Here is a 16,385-nt window from a genome sequence, read left to right on the forward strand (position 1 = left end):
CAAGACTCTTACATCAATTTTTGATAAGTCCATTGAGTATTTAAGGATAATTTGTGCAAAATAGATAATACAAATGTACAAAATTATTTAGCACACTTACTTGTGTTAAGGATAACACATTTTTGTATTTATATTTTGGATTATTTTGGGTGTGATAAATATAATGTGTTGTTTTTGTAATATTTTATAAAGATTTAATATGTAGGAAAAAACAAAAGAAAAAAAAATTATTATTTAAAGTGATACTAGGCTTCGATACTGTGATAACCAAAACATATTACCCTGTTATTTAAAATTATTATTTAATTTTATGGATATTAAGAACAAAACCCAATATATTTTTAATTTAAAATATTATTTAATTTTAAAGTATTAACCTTGATTATTATTAGACTTATAATAACTAAAACAAAATATTTTTAATTTAAAATATTATTTAATTATAAAGATATTTGGTTTCGGTTATATTTGTCCAAAATCTAATATCTTTAAAATAAATAACCTTTTAAATAAGAAAGAGTTACCAAAATCTAATATCTATAAAATAAATAACTTTTTAAATAAGAAAGAGTTTAAGTTTCGATAGTCTATACAAATCAAAACCAAATCCTCATTTTTTTATGGGAAAGAAAACATAATAAAGACATTTATGTTTTAGAGAAAAAAATTATAATTTTTTATCTTCTTCTAAATATGTTCTGATTATAAAATCAAAATTTAATGTCTAAAATAACTTTGGCTCAATTTTTTTTATTAGTGATAATTCTATTAAATATAAAGAATTTATTTTTGTTGTTCGCTAGTGTTTCAGTAGGGGTGTGGAGACCAAGATACGAACCTAACAACCTTGCTCCGCTTCTATCTTGCGCTGGTTTCACTGTGTTGTATTTCCCTCTCTCTTCTCAGATCCTCGTAAGCAAAGTGGGCTGGGTACCTGCAAAGGCACTCCGACGCTCAAGTCAACAGGGGTGTTGTTCGAAATATGAAAATCTCAATCAATTTTCTCTTAGGGGAAAAACGTACCTTTTTTCTGGTGCGCTTCGTATATTTAAATTAACATAATAAACCGTTTACCTGAAAATCCGGTCAGTTACTGAAGTAGAAGTTGTAACCGTCGAATTGTGCGCTGATACTGAGTCAATTATTTCCACGATAAATGGTCGTGATTCGCGGCGTTATTCAGTCAAGGTGTGTAACCGCTTAACTGCTAGATCACGGTGTCGCATTCTGTATGTCGATCATCATTCGTGTCGACCTAAGTGGATGACGTGTCGGACGTATGTCTCATGTCGCGACATCGCTTATGCGGCTGTCGAGCCTCAAATGGTCGAGAGCGTCACGTGGTCGTAAGCTATTACGGTCGGTTATCAAGTGATCGACCAAGCTGTGTGGTCGAACGTCATTATAGTAACCTTCAGTGGTTGTTATTGGTTGACCGTTGGAGGGTTAGGTATCCTATAGTACATGCCCCCCAAGTCCGAGTAAATGGGTGACAAAGTTACGAAGGACTTTTGAAGAATCGAGGGGAAGTGGAGTAGATGAGGAGTCGTGGAGAAAACGAGGAGACGTGGATAAAACGTGGATGACAGCTGGGCATGGCGTTACGAATTTTAGGGTTTTCCCGCTCCTTTAGGGAAGTGAGGAGACGCGAATTAGTAGCCGTTAGATCAAAAAGAATCCTACGGCGCCTGACGATTAAACGGTTTTGGCTTCTTCAGCACGATTCAGAAGGGGTTTAGTGTCACTTCTGCGGAAGATCAGACATTGAGAGCGCGTACTGCTAGCGAGAGTGCTTCTTCTTCCGTCAGTCTCATTGCCTGCGTTACTACAAGAATCAACCAGGTAACCCTAAAATCTCTTTCGTCTTAGTGTACTTACTGTTGATCATGGAAGGGAGGGGGCAGGATACTGGGGGCGAAATGCCGGGGCCGTCATCTACGGTGGAATGTCCCGCAGTTACCACAGTACCGTATGGGGAGAGAGCCTTTGTATATGGAAACGTATGTGGCGAGGGTCCAGGGGGACGCATGATATCTCTGATTAGCGGAGATGAATACGCCTGGGCGGCGCGTGAAGTAAAGGAACTGAGGAGTCAATTTAGGAGTAGGGCTATCCTTATGGATTGGATTGAGAATAGTTGTGTGCTGAGGACCCTAGGGTATCAGACTTGTGTGAAATTGGTAGCGTGTCGGGAGGATGAGAGGGTTTGTCATGGGAGGGAGAATGCTTCTGATGAATTCTTTTACTGTTATGCTGCGATATTCTACGATTTGTATGTAAGATTGCCTTTCACCACTTTCCAAATGGATGTTTTGCGAACCCTGAATGTTGCACCGAGCCAATTGCATCCCAATAGTTGGGGATATGTACAGGCCTTCGGGGTGTTGTGTGGGGTGTTAGGAATTAGGCCTACTGTAGGTTTGTTTTTGTACTTCTTTAGATGTCGCCCGCTTGCGACGAAGGGGTGGGTGTCACTGATTTCAGAACCAGGCAACGCAATGTTAGAGCTTTACCTGCAATCGTATAGGGGTTTTAAGGAAAAATTTTTTAAGGTGTCGATCACCGATGCTGGTCGACGATTCTTTTTTGATGATGAGGGGAATCCCAGATTTCCCTTATATTGGACACAGGAGCCTCTGAAATTTACCTCGTGGCCGGAGGATAAGATGACGATTGAAGAGTTGGAGGCTTTGAGTGTGTTGACCTCGTTGCCACGCCCCTTCTCTTCACGTCAGATTATAGATTGCCTCGAGTTCGATGACGCGGGGCGAGGGTGTTTGGTATGTGTCTTTACCTACTACTTTTGTAAATTGTTATGTTGTTGCTGACCAGTGTGGATGGATGTTTGTGTTTGCAGAGATAATGGGGAGGAAAGGTAGTGGTCGCAGTTGGTTTCAGACCATTGATAGCGAGAGGGATGAAGGTAATCGTCCGGGGTCGTCCGTTGAGCAACAACGCTCCCAGGTGCTACCAGCTGGTCCACCTCCAGTCGTAGTGGCGTCGGTTGGGGAGACGACACAAGTTGAGGTGCCCCTTGTGCGTAAAAGGAAGGCCAAGACAGTGGACCCCAACCGCGAGGTGTCAAAGAAAAGTAAGGAGGTGGTTGAAGACACTGAACGGCCCCTTCCACTGGGCATATGGGATCGCGCCTTCATGCCGGGTCATAGAGTGGACCTCAACATGGATGCTTCAGAGAAGAAGGTGATCGAGAATATGAGCGAGCAACAAATTGCTGGCAGCTTGCTGGAGATGAACACACGAGCACAAGCGCTGGCTTGGCATCTGGCGTATGCTTCGGATAGGGGTCAGATGCGGTCTGAGTTAGAGAAGGTGCGTGCCCAACTGAAAGAGCTTGCCGAGGTCCATGCTGGCTGTGAGGCCAGGCAGAAGCGTGCTGAAGAACTTTTGAAGGAGGGCGAGGCACGGTGGAATAAGACTCGGGAAGCTGGGGTGGTCCTCCAACAAGAACGCGATCAGATGGCGAGGGATTTGGATCAAGCGAAGAACTCGATGCTGATAGTGGCCCGGGAGAGGAATGCGCTGAAGGTAGAGATCTTTGAGCATAAGGAGTTGATCGAGGAGCTGAAGGATGCTGTCATGGATGAACATAAGAAGGGCTTCAGGAAGGCTTTGAGGCAAGTCGGGCACTTGTTTCAGATATCGACCAAGGGAGCTGACTTTGACGTCCGTAAGGACGTGCATGAAGGTCACCTGAAGCCCTTGAAAGAAATTCCGGAGGACGCTGTCCTCGAGGGGGAAGAGGATGAAGAGGTGGTCGCCAACAACGAGCCCGAAGGAGCAAAGGAGGCGGACGAGCCCGCCAAGGAGAGTGCTGAAGCTGTTGAAGGCGACACATCCAAAATTGTAATAGATTAGGATGTAGTAGGGATTTATACATACATACTTGAATATTTTGTTGATGACTGTGATCGTGAAACTTGATAATACATGAATGTTTGACGCTGAAATAGAGTGCGTTTTGCATGTTTGGCGATATTGCAGTTTGTTTTTTAACTCAGGTGATTCTGCCACTTACTTGTAGTGATCGTTAAGTGTGAGTGTCGAGTGCGATAGTCGAGTGACGAAAATACTGTATGTTCGAGTGTGAACATCTACCCGAGGGAGTGTATCCTAAGCATATTGGGTGTTCAAGGGTGAACATCGACCAATGGGAGTGTATCCCAAGCATATTGGGTGTTCAAGGGTGAACATCGACCAATGGGAGTGTATCCCGAATGGACTGGGTGTTCAAGGGTGAACATCGACCAGTGGGAGTGTATCCCGAACGGACTGGGTGTTCAAGGGTGAACATCGACCAGTGGGAGTATATCCCGAACGGACTGGGTGTTCAAGGGCGAACATCTACCAGTGAGTGTATCCCAAGCACATTGGGTGTTCAAGGGTGAACATCGACCAATGGGAGTGTATCCCGAACGGACTGGGTGTTCAAGGGTGAACATCGACCAGTGGGAGTGTATCCCGAACGGACTGGGTGTTCAAGGGTGAACATCGACCAGTGGGAGTGTATCCCGAACGGACTGGGTGTTCAAGGGTGAACATCGACCAGTGGGAGTATATCCCGAACGGACTGGGTGTTCAAGGGCGAACATCTACCAGTGAGTGTATCCCAAGCACATTGGGTGTTCAAGGGTGAACATCGACCAATGGGAGTGTATCCCGAACGGACTGGGTGTTCAAGGGTGAACATCGACCAGTGGGAGTGTATCCCGAACGGACTGGGTGTTCAAGGGCGAACATCTACCAGTGAGTGTATCCCAAGCACATTGGGTGTTCAAGGGTGAACATCGACCAATGGAAGTGTATCCCGAACGGACTGGGTGTTCAAGGGTGAACATCTACCAGTGGGAGTGTATCCCGAACGGACTGGGTGTTCAAGGGCGAACCTCTACCAGTGAGTGTGCTCTTAACCCCTTTGTGTGTAGAAGGGTCCGGTACGACAAGCCTGGGACTCGACATTAGCACAGTGATAAATGAATCTGAACAATAACATGATGTAATGTAATCTTTATTTGATAACTGAAAAAAGAATGAACAAGACAGGTACGTTAACTAAAGTAATGTTTGAGGTGGGTGGCGTTCCAGGTATTGGGGACCGCTTGTCCATCAAGAAGCTGGAGGCGATATGCGCCGTTCAACATGTTCTCTGCAACCCGAAAGGGTCCTTCCCAGTTAGCTGCAAGCTTGCCATGGGCTCGATTCTTCCGAGCCTCTCCCCGCTTTCGCCACACCAAATCGCCACTTTTGAAGGCTCTGGGCTTGACCTTGGTATTGTATCGTCGAGATAGCATGCGCTTCCGGGCCTCAGCGCGGATGGTGGCAACCTCTCGACGTTCAGGAAGGACGTCGAGATTCGTCCGTAACTGCTCTTCATTAAGCGACATATCAGTGATTTGGCGTCTTAATGAGGGCTCGCCTACCTCGACTGGGAGCATGGCATCAGTGCCGTAGGTTAAGTTGAATGGCGTGTCCCCGGTAGACCCATGGGGAGTGCATCTGTATGCCCAAAGGACTTCTGGTAGCTCCTCCACCCATAAACTCTTGGCGTCACCGAGTCGCTTTTTTAGCTCTGTTAGAACTGCTTTGTTTGCGGCCTCGGCTTGGCCGTTTGTTTGAGGATGCTCGACTGATGAGGTGACATGCTTAATGCCTAAATTGCTAAGGAAATCCTCCAACTTGCGTTCGATGAATTGGCGACCATTGTCGGTAATGATCTTCTGAGGGAGACCGAACCGACAGATGAGACGCCAAATGAATTTCTGCACTCGTTGGGCGCTGATGACAGACAGTGGCTCAGCTTCTATCCATTTTGTGAAATAATCGACCGCCACTAAGAGGAACTTGTTTTGCGCTTTGGCGATCGGCAGAGGTCCCACTATGTCGAGACCCCATTGGGCGAACGGCCAAGGAGAAACAATATTATGCAAATCTTCGGGAGGTGCACGTATGTCGTGACCATGTGCTTGACAGGAGAAACACTTCTTGACAAAAGCCTCACAATCGTGGTCGAGCGTAGGCCAGTAGTACCCTGCACGGAGTACACGTGCTCTCAGGGTGCGTTTGCCAGAGTGGAAGCCACATATTCCGGTGTGCAATTCACGCAGTATATAGTCCGCCTCCTCTTCTGAGATGCATTTCAGCAGAGGAGTGCTATGGCCGCGACGATATAGATCGTCACCTATACACAAAAAACGCGCAATGCGTTTGGAATCAGCCACGGTGATGTTATCTCCTTTCTCCTGCCGCTCCATGAGATGTTTGATGTTCTGTCGCCAGTCTGTCATAGGTGTTGACACATTGGTGACGAAAGCTTCCACCACAGGACGGTCGAGTGTCATCCGAATGACGGAGGATAACTGTGTTCGCTCTTTACAATGAGTTAATTTAGACAAAAGGTCTGCTCTTGCGTTTTGCTCCCTGGGTACATGGAGGATATTAATTTCGGCAAAATCTCGGAGTAAGGTCTGAACCGTGTGGAAGTAACGTAACAGCTGATTGTCCTTGACTTGATAGACTCCATTCACATGGCTGACGACCAACTTCGAGTCCATCCGACACTCTAAATGCTCGACCGAGAACTCTTTGGCCAGGGATAATCCGGCGATCAGGGCTTCGTACTCGGCCTGGTTGTTGCTAACTGGAAAGTTGAATATGATGGCTTGTTCTATAACTGAACCATCAGGTCCTTCTAGGACGATGCCGGCACCTCCCCCCTTTTTGTCGGAAGAGCCGTCGACACTGAGTAGCCACGTTGTCGTTGAGTCTTGTTGGGCAGGGATTAGCTCAGATGCGAAATCTGCCAAATGTTGGCCCTTGATAGACCCACGTGGCTCGTAACGGAGTCCGAACTCAGATAGTTCGACTGACCAGGCGACCATTCTTCCTGCCAAGTCTGGTTTGCGGAGGATCTTGGCTATGGGGTGATCTGTGCGAACTACCACCTGATGGCTCTGGAAGTACGGGCGAAGTCGTCTAGAGGCGGTGAGAAGGGCCAATGCGAACTTCTCAATTCGAGAATATCGCTCCTCTGCCCCGTGCAATGTACGACTGGTAAAGTATATTAACTTGAGGGAGGGTGTTTCCTGTACCAAGGCTGCACTAACGGCATGCTGGGAAGCTGAGATATACAGCTGCAAGTCGGATCCCTCGTCCGGCCGAGCCATAACTGGAGGACTGGTTAAGATGTGTTTGACGGTGTTGAATGCAGTTTCACAATCATCGTTCCAGTGTTGCGGGGAGCCCTTTTTCAAATTTCTAAGAATGGGTTTGATGTGTTCAGCCAGCTTTGGAATAAACCTGGATAGGGCGGTGAGGCGGCCCACTAGACGTTGTACCTCCCTCAGAGTCTTTGGAGAAGACATGTCTAGTACCGCCCTGCACTTGTCGGGGTTGGCTTCGATGCCTCGACGTGTGAGCATGAATCCTAAGAACTTTCCTGCGGGGACGCCGAAAGTACATTTGGAAGGATTGAGGCGCATGCTGTACCGTCGGAGTTGGCCGAAAACCTCCTTCAAATCCTGCAGGTGCTGTTCCACAGAATTGCTGCGAATGACCATGTCGTCAACATACACGTCCATACAACGTCCTATCTGATGATGGAAGACTTTATCCATGAGGCGTTGATAAGTGGCCCCGACATTTTTCAATCCAAACGGCATTACTTCGTAGCAGCAATTGGCGCGTTCGGTGATGAAGGCTGTTTTGCTTTGATCGGGGTGATACATAGGGATCTGGTTGTACCCCGAGTAAGCGTCGAGAAAACTTAATACGACATGACCCGAAGCTCCATCTACGAGGCGATCGATGCTGGGCAGGGGATATGAGTCTTTAGGGCATGCCTTGTTGAGGTCAGTGAAATCGACACACATCCGCCATTGACCGTTCGACTTCTTGACCATAACTACGTTTGACAGCCACGTAGTGTACTTTAACTCCCTGATGAATCGGGCGTTCATCAACTTGTCGACCTCAACCTGGATGGCTTGACGCTTTTCCTCTCCGAACCTTCGCTTCTTCTGGGCGACTGGTCGTGCCTCCCGGAAGATTGACAACTTGTGAGCCATAACCCCTGGATGGATTCCTGGCATGTCAGCGGCTGTCCATGCGAATAAGTCTGCATTGGTTCGCAGTATATGACCTAGGGCGTGTTCCTCGCCCAAGGGAAGGTCTCCGCCAATGCTGGTGGTTTTAGACGCGTCATTCGTCAGGGATAGGAGTTTGACTTCGCCTTGCGGATGAAGACGTTCGTCTACATTGGTCCGGGGGTCTAAGTCAACTGCTGCTGCCTCGACTCCTTTTGTCCTTTTGGATGGAACAAAAGGGGTGACTTTCAGCCCGGCGACATAACATTGTCGGGCTGTTTGCTGGTCGGCTCTGACGGTACAAATAGTACCATGATCTGTCGGAAACTTCATGGCGAGGTGGGGAGTAGATACTATTGCCCCGAACGCATTCAGGCAAGGTCGTCCTAGCAGAGCATTGTACGACGTGTTCGCCTCGACCAAAAGAAATCGGACCCGAAGCTCAGGAGCTTCTCGACTTGTTCCGAGCCGAGTCCGTAGGTCAAGGTATCCCCTGGTGTCTACTCTTTCCCCTGAGAATCCGACAATCTGCTCGTTGAACGGGGCGATGAGATCCTCGGATAGGTCCATTTTCTGAAAGGTGGACCAGTACAAGATATTGACTGAACTTCCTTGATCGACGAGGACTTTGCTGACATCATAACGAGCTATGTTAGCAGTGATGACCATAGGATCGTCATGGTCGGGGTCGGGTGCATGGAAGTCAGCGTTTGTGAACGTAATGTCGGGGATTGACCGAGCCTGCCGCTCGACCATATGGACCGACTTCAATTGTCTCAAATGTCGCTTCCTCGCCGAAGCCGACACGCCTCCCCCAGCGAAACCACCAGATATGGTGTCGATGCGGCCTCGGACTGAGCGTTCTCTCTCTATGCGTCGAGGCGGAGTGCGCGACCGCCTGCGATGTCGATCATCCCTAGGGGGTGATCGCTGGGGACTTCGCCTAGGAGGGTCTCTTCGGCGAGGAGTTGGTGCTCTAGTGGAAACTCTCTCCTTGACATAGTTCTGGAGGTAACCTGCACGAATGAGTCGTTCTAACTCGTCTTTTACAATGTTGCACTCTTCCGTGTCGTGCCCATGGTTCATGTGGAAACGGCAGGTTTTGCTGTTATCCGCATTCTTGGGAGTGACTTTTCGTCGCACGGTGAGAAGTTCGGCGTGTAAGGCCTCTTCCAGTACCCTCGCCCTTGGTGCGTTGAGGGCCGTGTAACGATCATACTTAGATGTCCACCCCGACTCCTTCCGAGGTACTCGGTCTGGCCTGTAGTCGTTGGGGGGTCGTTTCGCTGGTTTTCTTGTCTCCTGGTTAGGGGCATTTTGGTGGTGCTTCTTGCTGGCCGTACGGTGGTCTTCAATGCGGATGAATTTTGCCACAGTAGATTGTAATTCTTCCATGGATGCTGGAGGATCAGCGTATAATTGTTCTGAAAATTGCCCCGGCTCTAAGCAGGACGACAGATTGCTGATGATGAAAGTAGGAGTTATGTCTGGCACCCGCCGGGCTGTCTCGATGTACCGCTGCATGAAAGCTTTCAAGGTCTCATCCTTTTCCTGTCTGGTATGGACAAGCTCAGTAGCAGTCATCGCCGGCTTTTTATTGGCTGCGTACTGTTTCTGGAATAAAGATTCGACGGTTGCGAAGCAATCTATGGAATTTCGGGGAAGTTTATGGAACCATTCCAGAGCTTCCCCCTTAAGGGATAAGGGGAAAGCCCTGCATGTCACCGGGTCGCTATCGGTATAGAATGCCATGGCATCTATAAAATTGCGTAGATGGTCATCAGGATCTTCGGAGCCATTGTAGCGTTCCAGAGTTGGAGGAGGTTTGTCCGGCATGTTTGCTTGCATGATGGCTTCTGTGAATGGAAGCAGGTTAGTGAGGCGCATTGGAGGAGGCCCCCTCCTTCCTCCACCGGCCCGTTGGGAGGCTTCCCCATGATGGCTGGCATCGTTATCCTCCTATCTGTTGGAAGCAGATAACTCTGGCGTTGGGATCTGTGCTCGCAGTGCCGCCATCTCCTCTGCGTGTTTACGTTGAATCTCCTGCATGGTTTGTGCCTGTGTCTCAAGTTGCGCTTGCAATTGCCTGATCAAATCGTGCGTATCAGAATTTTCCATTGCTCCGGTGGTCGTTGTTGGGATAGTAATCTCGGGCCCCACGGTGGGCGCCAAAATGTTTCAGTAGGGGTGTGGAGACCAAGATACGAACCTAACAACCTTGCTCCGCTTCTATCTTGCGCTGGTTTCACTGTGTTGTATTTCCCTCTCTCTTCTCAGATCCTCGTAAGCAAAGTGGGCTGGGTACCTGCAAAGGCACTCCGACGCTCAAGTCAACAGGGGTGTTGTTCGAAATATGAAAATCTCAATCAATTTTCTCTTAGGGGAAAAACGTACCTTTTTTCTGGTGCGCTTCGTATATTTAAATTAACATAATAAACCGTTTACCTGAAAATCCGGTCAGTTACTGAAGTAGAAGTTGTAACCGTCGAATTGTGCGCTGATACTGAGTCAATTATTTCCACGATATATGGTCGTGATTCGCGGCGTTATTCAGTCAAGGTGTGTAACCGCTTAACTGCTAGATCACGGTGTCGCATTCTGTATGTCGATCATCATTCGTGTCGACCTAAGTGGATGACGTGTCAGACGTATGTCTCATGTCGCGACATCGCTTATGCGGCTGTCGAGCCTCAAATGGTCGAGAGCGTCACGTGGTCGTAAGCTATTACGGTCGGTTATCAAGTGATCGACCAAGCTGTGTGGTCGAACGTCATTATAGTAACCTTCAGTGGTTGTTATTGGTTGACCGTTGGAGGGTTAGGTATCCTATAGTACAGCTAGTATATTAAACTTAAATGAATTTGCTTCAAGTAAAATCCTGAAAATGATTCAAAAGCTCATTAAAAACCAAGCTATAATTTAAATCTACGATAATTTTGATGAAATCATCTCTGTAATTTCAACCTTTCAAACTATAATTACAGATTTAAAGCAATTCAATAGAAAATAAAGTTATGAAACACGTCAAAATCTTGACCTTGTGATCCACGATACAACGCAGAAAATTATTGCCTTTCAGGGTCTAAATAAAAATGAAACGAAAACCATGTTATTTATCCAAGAACAAGTTTATACATACATATATATATATATATATATATATATATATATATGTTTATTTTTGAAGATAAAAAATAATTTCATCTTTCTTTTACTATGATATTATATATTTATATTTTCGTGTGTGCTTAGACGAGAGAAAAAAAATGCATAATTAGTTATTTCCCTGCCGAAGACTTTTTCATTTTGTTATGCCTAAAATAGCGTTGTCCATATAATCACCTTCTTTTCAAAATATGTTAAAGACCTTTTCGATAGGTTTCAAATTAATCTCTATTTAAGACCACGACTTGTAATTACTATAGTAGTGATTTAAGGATTAGGTAATTAAGAACGACATTGTAGACTCTATATTCTCGAATTAGACCCTTTGAAACATTTATAGATTATAGAATAAAAAATTATATTTTACATTTTTATTTATTATACAATTGGAAAACATTTCTAAATTATGTAATTTATTATATTTATGCTATTAGAGGATTTAGAATTATAATCCAAAAATATTTTAAATTATATAATTTACACTATGGTTTCAAATTTACTTATTAGATGTTATAATGTGGTGGGATGATAGAAAAAATACTAATATGGCAATGATGGCCCAATTTAATTGGATTTCATTCGGCCCAAAAGGAATTTCCAAAGCCCAAAAGGAATGTCCAAACAAATAGTAGGTAACTTTTTGCTGTACCTCCATCAATGTTGATAACAGTGTTTTAGTTTAATTAATTGCCACATGCTTTCAGAAAGAAAGGTATATATGCTCCTATACATGGTTGATTAATGTAGAACACGTTATATATCCCAATTACTATTAGATAATAATGATAACAATACACTCAACGTGAGACACATAAAAAGAAAAAAAATAAAATCTCATTTTAGTTCTAATAAGAAGTTTAAAGATATAAAATATAATAAATACCACACAAGAAAAAATAATTTCGTACAATACTCTACATAAATTTATTTTCTACCCATTATTTTAAGTTCTATTACGTAATATTATGTCTTGAAATGACAAATAGACATATTTTTCTAAATATTTATAACTTCGTAATTCTTTTGTTTTTCATAAATGGTTCAACTAGTTTGATTTCTAAAAAGTTTTCTTATATTTTCAAAATCCTTTTTATTTTATTATATTTTTAATTATATTTTTTCTTTTTACAATTTTATTTCATGGTGTATCAAATTGATTCTAGACCACACATTTTATTGTTTTTATTTTTTATTAATTTTATTTTCTAACTCATTCTCATAAATACAATTTTATCATTGAAATTGTATGATGCCCTCAATTACTATAATACAATAATTTGATATCACTATTATTATATTCAAAATAATTTGATATCACTATTATTAAATTCAAAATAATTTGATATCACTATTATTAAATTCAAAATAATTTGATATTAAATTCAAAAGATGAAAGATTTATGTCTAAAATAATGTATGATTTCATTAAAGCAGTGTATTATAATTTTCATTAATATATAAAAGAAAATCATTATAATCCAAAGAAAAGAATAAAAGAGATATTTGAAATATTTTTAAAATTATATATATAATTTTTCAAAAATATCTTTTAACTTTACTATTACTATACTAGAAAAATGTCTTAATTAATATGATTAAGATGCCATGTGTCGTTTGTTAAGTTAAGAAGAGGTAGAATGATAGGATTCCATATGTTATTCAAGTGAAGGTGTTGAAATTAATGTTGACTAAGTGGGAGTGTGCCCTCATCAAGAAACTAAGACAAACTTGCAACAATCTCTTTGAATAGTGTTCTAAAAAAACTCAATTTTGTTCTTGCAAGTCTCATCTTTTTCCTTCTTTTCCAAGAAAGTGGTTGACAAATCAAACCTAATTATCATTCTTTGGAGTTTCGATTCATTTAGTTACATAACTGAAAATGTTGTTGTTTCTTCAGTCTAAGATTACAAAAATATGTTTCTCATCTTCTTTAAAAAAAAAAAACAACATAAGACGTATTTTTTGGAAATTATTTTTGACCAAAATTTCCACCAAAACATGTGGAAGTTTAACTTTTTCAAATTTAATGACAACGAAAACACATGTTTCTCTTGTCAAAACATTTAGTATCAAAATAAATTAAAAAAATTACTAAAATACATTACTCTTTCATTATTAGAAAACTTATATAAATAAAAATATTTTTGCCAACCAAAACAAAACCTAGTCATACACAGTAATTATAATTCATCAAAGCGATACAGTAACTATCATAAATTCATCATCATAAATACTGTTCAAGTTTTCCTTCCAAACTAACAAAGTTTAAAAGAGTTATTTTCCGTTTTTATTTGATCATTTGTTTTAAGTTTAATAGTTTTAGTAAATAATTGTTATTAATTGGGAGTTATTTTTCTAAAAAAAAAATTGAGTCATATTACATTATTATATAGATTGATAGATTGAAAATGATTAGATATGTGACTTCATGGAAAAATTCATTGTATGACTAAAGTCGTCACTGCATGTTTCGTAAAAGTCTACATGCATGCACATAAACGGAGAAAATCAAAAACATGTTTTTGTTAATTTTATAACGTGAAGGCTTATTTATTTATTTAGCATATAAATTTATGCTTATGTGCCTTGTCTTGTAATAATGCATGCTTATATATATATAGGTTCAGGTTTAAATATTATTGGATAATTAATAAATTATCTGGCAGACATGCTAACATTTTTTTATGATGATTTTTTAAATTAATTGCTTTCAAATACACGTGGTCGTCTAAATTAAGAATTCTGAAAGTAAAATATATTTTATGAGCATTTTAAGATGCATGCACTTGAAAAAATAAATAAATAAGTAAAAGCTAACGACAAAGATTAATTAACTCTTTCACGGAATGTCGTTATCCTTTGGAGAAAAATACAACATGTATGTTTTGAGAATTGTTTACGGATATTGGAAAAATGGTCAAAATTGACTATAATCCTCTGTTTTGTTTATCATAACTTTTTATATTATTTAAATATAATTTTGATTGCTTTAAATTAAAAAAAACTCAAATTTTGATGATGTGTGTTTTAATCTACTGTTATTAGAGAATTCTCCATCCTTTTTTGAGATTATTTATAGAAAAGAAAGTCATAATTTTAATACTCGTTAACGGTTTTGATCGCTTTAATTATTAAAATCAAATCTAAAAAAAAAATATAACACGAAAATTATTGATATATATAAAGATTCATAAATGAAAAATGTAAATGATTTAACTAAAATGAATACTTTCGAAGCTAATTTTTTATTTTTATTGAAATATTTTATATATTTTCCGGTGTCAATTTTTATACAAATCAATACTATATAATACGTCCGGCTTCAATAGGTTTTACTTATTCTAACGTTTACTATAATAACTATTGAATGAGGTTTTTTTGGGTGCATTATCTTTTAAAAGTTAAGAAATTATAAAATCTAAATGTGAATAACTAAAACTTAATAAAAATTATGTAAATGTTAAAGTATGAGGACTAAAAATATAATAAGTCATTATTCTGCTGATACAATATTGTTTTAACTTATTTTAGAGTTTATAACTTTATCAGTTTAAGAAGAATTCTTTTAAAAAAAAACAACGTATCTATTATTTTTAAGCATCCGTTCTATTTAATCAATAAAATTGTCTATAGAAATTAATATCTCATATATGATGGAGTGGATTTTCCTTTTAGAGTGAGAATGTAACATTTCATTATCTCACACTCGACATTTAATAGATTTTATAAATATCGTAACATTTCTACATTCGGTCACACGGTAATATACATACTTCGCACCTAATAATTCATAGTTGATATATTGTTGCATTACACCATCACTCATAATGAATATAAAGAATATAAAGGACTTCATAATATATATATATATATATATATATATATATATATATATATATATATATATATATATATATATATATGTTTTAAACTCAGATTTCAACTAAAAACTCATAATATAACTCGAACTCTTCTAACTCTTTCTTTATTAGCACTGAATCAGACGATATTCCTTCATATATTCCCGTATAACGAATTATACGATCATCACACAAACACAAGTAGGGGTGAGCTAACATGAAACAAATCATTTGTAAAACATGCATAATTACATTAATACACTTAACAAACATCATATAATAATTATGTCATACACCCTCATACTATCATACAACAATTACACCATAGACACTCATCCCATCATACCATAATCCCTAATAGACACTCATCCCATCGTACCACAATACCCAATAGACACTCATCCGGATGATACGTTGATGAGCGGTCACGGGAGGTTATGCACTTGTGATAACTTCTACTTCTTCTTACAAATACACTTCCAAAATACTCCATATCATCCACAAGGTTAGTCCTCAACACTATGTCCAAAACCGGCACATAGACCAGGACCTCCTGCCCCTCTCACCACATAATTCATCCTTCTCTACTTGAGACTGGATGATTATTAGAGTATCGGGATAACCTCCAATAACAGGACCCTCAACATCAACATATACACTAATACCATGTCATTACATTTATACACTTGATAATTCATAATTTATATATTGTAACATTACATTTACGGTAACATCACATAATCTCACACTTAAAAATTCATAGTTGATATATGTCTATACATGTTTTAAACTCAGATTTCAACTAGAAAATTTTAACTTGAGTTCTTCTACTTTATTCTTCTATCTTTCTCTTCATTGGCACTGAGTCAGATGACATTCCTTCATCTGCTCCCGTATAACGAATTATACGATCATCGCACATACCCAAACACAAACACAAACAAAAACAAGTAGGGTGAGCTAACATGCAACCAATCATTTATAAAACATGCATAATTACTTTGATGCACTCAACAAACCTCATATAATAATTATGTCAGACACCCTCATACCATCATACAACAATCGCATTATAGATACTCATCCATTACTCAACAAACCTCATATAATAATTATGTCAGACACCCTCCTACCATCATACAACAATCACATCATAGATACTCATACCATCATACAACAATCGCATCATTGATACTCATACCATCATACAACAATCGCATCATAGATACTCATACCATCATACAACAATCGCATCATAGAT

The sequence above is a fragment of the Vigna umbellata genome, chromosome 8, assembly GCF_029865625.1.
Source record: "Vigna umbellata cultivar VRB3 chromosome 8, Vumbellata_1.0, whole genome shotgun sequence".
NCBI classification, from domain to species: domain Eukaryota; kingdom Viridiplantae; phylum Streptophyta; class Magnoliopsida; order Fabales; family Fabaceae; genus Vigna; species Vigna umbellata.